Genomic DNA, 4,586 nt, shown 5'->3' with positions numbered 1-4,586 from the left:
TAACTTTCACTCGTCCCCACATAAACCTGAAAAAAGAACATGAAATTCTTGGTCAATGGGAACCAAAATCCCATTAACCAACTTTTCCCTCTCTCAAAATCCAAAAAAAGAATGCCCCCTAGATATTCTGACTCATGGGGCTGGAGAAGTATCCTAGTGGGGAGGGAGGTTATCCAAAAAGCCTACTGTTGGGATGTTAATGTAGGACATTCCATCTCTATTTGGGATGACCTTTGGTTCCCCACACTAGGAGGAAGACTAGTCGGTCCTAGACCCTCTCAGCCCTCACCGCAAATGGTATCAGATCTCATTGATCGTGAGAATAGATGCTGGAGTAAATCTGTTGAGATCACTCTTTCCTGAGACAGTGGTGAGCCACATTTATTGCTGAAAACCCCCGGCCAAATAGGCTCTTCTGGCTACCTGGTTCCAAAGGTGTTTTCTCGATAAGATCGATCTGCTTATTTTATCTCTAAATCCATTCAGGGAACTAATTCTAACAGTAATAATGCTTCAATTCCCATCAAATCAGTTTGGAGCAAGGTCTGGTATGCTCCTATGGACCCGAAAGTTAGAACTTTTATTTGGAAATGTCTTAATGAAGCCATTGCTGTAAACGTAAACAGATTCAAAAGAGGTTTGGTGAGCTCAACCATTTGTAAGATTTGTCAAAAAGAGGAAGAATTAGCACTCCATGTCCTTTGTTTATGTGACCATGAAAAACAAATCTGGCTCCTTATCCCTTTTAAATCCATCCCTCAGATTCCACAATCGCCCCATTCCTTTCACTGCATGGCTTTCTGCTAGTTCTGGGAATAAAGAAGTCATCTCCCTAAGGACCAATTACACCTTCTAACTGTGTAGATAATCTGAAAGTCCAGGAATAAATTTGTTTTCAATCAGACATCCCCTGATATTTCTCTGGCTGATGGCATTATTATGTTGAACAGGATGATGAAAAAGATGCAGTGGAGGCTTTGCCTCAAAACTCCAATCAGCCAACTCAACTCTCTAACTCCAGTCCAACAGGGTTTCTTTTTGAACCCCTCCCCGATTTGGTGGGATTAAAGTTAATGCTGATAGAGGTTTTTTGTCTTTGGTTAAAACTAGTTACGGGGCTTTAATTCGTGACAGCCGGGGTTGCTTCAAAGTTGCTTGTTTAGCTTCTTCACGTCTTGGGGTGCAAAACCTTATATTTTGTGTTTTTTGTATGTATTTAAGCTGTACATATTTGTATTTATATTCTTTCCAAACAGAGCCTTAAGTTTTTTGTTTGTGCCTGACTTAATAGCAGTAATTTCTTTGTGGTTGGACAATACATGCTGCCAGGTGTGGAGCTAGTGCGTGATAAACCGGTGACAAGTCAGGAAGTGACGGCGAATCTAGTGCGATACAAGCCAGTGTAACTGCAATACAAACCAGGATGCCCTGAATGTTCTGTCGTCATTCCAGATGGGGCGAGGCAGCAGCTGTTACAGAAGCCGCCGAGCATCGGAAGCTGAGCATATAAAAGACATTGCCGGGAGAACACCACCTGTGCCCTACTCTGGCGGCCTCTGTAACAGGCCTGGCGAAACAGCTCTGGTGGCCTCCTCGGGAACAATTAAACCCTTCCTGTCAAGACCGGAACAGTAACCACTTGCTCATCGTCTTGCCTGTTACAGAGGCCGCCAGAGCTCTCAAAATAAGGCCGCCTGTTACGGAGGCTTGAGGGGAACAGCTCTACAGCTCTGGCGGCCTCCTCGGGAGCAATTAAGCCCCTGGTGAGAGCTCTCAAGACTGGAACAGCAACCGCAATGCCGCCTGTGCCCTGTTTACAGGAAGACAATGAAATGTCATTGAACTTGCTTGATATTTTTCAAAAATGTTATTTTATAAAAATGTTATCTTTTATTTGGACAAAAAGTTGCCCTTATCTGCTAAAAACCCAATCAAATACCAAAAATATTATCTTTTATTCATATTCCTTTGACAGCTAGTCTGATTCTCTCTCCACCTTCCCCCATTCCCCCGCGGCTCTGGTTCAACTGTTTATCCATGGATTCAAGCAAGATTGAAGTAGCCCATGATTTCTTCCCATACATTAGAATATACAAAGACGGGCGCGTAGAGAAGTGTGTAATCCCTGATTTTGTTCCCCCATCCCTCGATTCTCACTCTGGTGTTTCGTCCAAAGACGTCGTTATCACACCGAAAGGCGTCTCTGCACGGATTTTCCTCCCAAACATAAAAATCACCGATCACCCACATCGGAAACTTCCCGTCCTCGTTTACTTCCACGCCTTCTCTACCATCTACCATCGTTATGTCAGTTCGCTAGTCGCCGAGGCCGACGTCGTCGCCGTGTCTGTGGAGTACCGACTAGCCCCTGAACACCCTCTTCCTACAGCCTACGATGACTGTTTTACAGCCTTCAAATGGGTTGCCTCCCATTCCAAAGGGGACGGCCCTGAGGCCTGGTTAAACGACCACGGGGACTTGGATCGAGTGTTCTTGGCAGGGGACAGTGCAGGTGCCAATCTTGCACACTCTGTCGCTGTAAGGATAGGCGGCGAGTTCGGGGTCGATGGTGTCAAGAAGATCTCGGGGTTAGCGCTGATCCATCCATACTTCGAGGGGAAGGAGCCGCTTGGTCCTGAGGCAAGCGACGAGGAGAAGATGGCCAAGGTAGGCAAGCTGTGGCTTTACTTGTGTCCGTCAACGATTGGATGCAACGACCCACGGATAAACCCAGCAGCAGATCCAAGAGTGTCGAGTCTGGCATGCAACCGCGTCGGTGTTTGGGTGTCAGAGAAAGATTATCTAAGAGAACCGGGTGGTCTGTTTTATTACGAAACGCTGAGGAAGAGTGGATGGGGAGGAGTGGCAGAGCTCATAGAAGAAGAAGGGGAGGACCATGATTTCCATCTGTTCACGCCTGACAGCGAGAAGGCCGTGGCCATGTTAAAGGGAGTGGCTTCTTTTCTGAACCAGTAAACAAGGCTCCCACACTGTCACTAAGGCTATGTTTGGCTTGAAGGGAAAGGTAGGGAAAGAAAGGAAAATGTAGGGAAACTTTGTAATTTGGTTCTTCATGTATGGAAATCTGGGGCTAATTACTTCTTCAGTATATATCAATTTGTCGGACCTGATTAAAATCTTTCAAGTTTGAATGGAAATAATAAAGGGCAAAAGGACTAATATAAATAAATTCGGTATAAATAGTTCTATCAACGGCCTTAGTCCAATCTAATCGAAGAGCCAATGCAGTAAAGCTTTTCTGTCTTATTAAAACCCTTTTTAGACCCGTATAATGCACTCTAATCTTTAATGCATCACAATAGTTTAATTTTTAATAATTATTAAAATTTTATAAAAAATTATATAATTATTGAAAATAAATTTATAACAAATATTATAATAAATATAATAAAAATACAACAAATCCAGTAATTATAAAAATATAATTGATGATAGGGGATTCGGCCCTTTAGTGATATCTCGACATGTGGCACTTCTAAACCATTGCATAACACCCTGGTGCCACGTAGGCAACAATATGCCTTAACTAAGATGACAGTCCATCTCGGAGCCACGTCGGACACACCTTGCTCACATTGAGAGTGTTTCTTCACCATCTTGGCAGGGCCAACATGTAGGCACCTTGGCAGGACCAAGCCAGTGACCTTAGGGCCGAGCCAAAGACCTCAACACAAGGGGTGACCTCCCGCCGAGGTCCCATTGACTTGACTGAAGCCCAGCTGGTGACTTGCATGACGTGATGACCGACCTCCACTACGTGTGACTTATTGTCTCTGAATCCTCAGGGATCACGTCGCCTTGCTGATCACGTCACCCACTTCGGAGGTAACGTCGCCGTCTCCAAGTGTGGTAGACCAATAAGCCACGTTCTTCCAAAGATCTCGAACATGCTATGTGAAGCTCACAACTACTGATGCCTATCCCTTCAACCAAAGAAGGTACATGTGATTTGCATCGTCTATGGGAACATGTTCGAAAAAGCTAAGTTCTCTCCAACTCCCAAACTAATTTAGTAATGGCTTCATCTAGTAACAACAACACCGACAACACTCAATTTGAAGGCACCTCAATTGGAGGCAAAACTAGTCTGTCCACAATGTGACAACACAAAACGTCTAGACAGGGCAGATCTCCATCCCCTTTAGTGATATCTCGACATGTGGCACTTCTAAACCGTTGCATAACACCCTGGTGCCACGTAGGCAACAATATGCTATAACCAAGATGACAGAGTCCATCCAGGAGCCACGTCGGATACACCTCGCTCACCTTGAGAGTATTTCTTCACCATCTTGGCAGGATCAAGCTAATGACCTTAGGTCAGAGCCAAAGACCTCAACACAAGGGGTGACCTCCCACCGAGGTCCCATTGACCTAACTAAAGCCCAACTGGCGACCTGCATGACATGATGACTGACCTCCACTACGTGTGACTTATTGTCTCTGAATCCTCAGGGATCACACTGCCTTGCCGATCACGTCACCCACTTCGGAGGTAACTTGATAAACTCTATCACTTTACATGAAAACCGTCTCCAAGTGTGGTAGACCGATAAGCCAGATTT

General features: G+C 44.9%; 1 pseudogene; it reads left to right on the top strand.

Moving 5' to 3' along the window:
• The first annotated feature begins 1,176 nt into the window (after positions 1 to 1,176).
• Positions 1,177 to 3,201, top strand: LOC104610598 (putative carboxylesterase 2 pseudogene; annotated as a pseudogene).
• Positions 3,202 to 4,586: the final 1,385 nt, after the last annotated feature.

Source organism: Nelumbo nucifera, chromosome 1 (genome assembly GCF_055504915.1).
Source record: "Nelumbo nucifera cultivar China Antique chromosome 1, China Antique-T2T, whole genome shotgun sequence".
NCBI lineage: Eukaryota > Viridiplantae > Streptophyta > Magnoliopsida > Proteales > Nelumbonaceae > Nelumbo > Nelumbo nucifera.
Note: the sequence above shows the minus strand (reverse complement) of the source record. Positions and strands in the feature narration are given on the sequence as shown.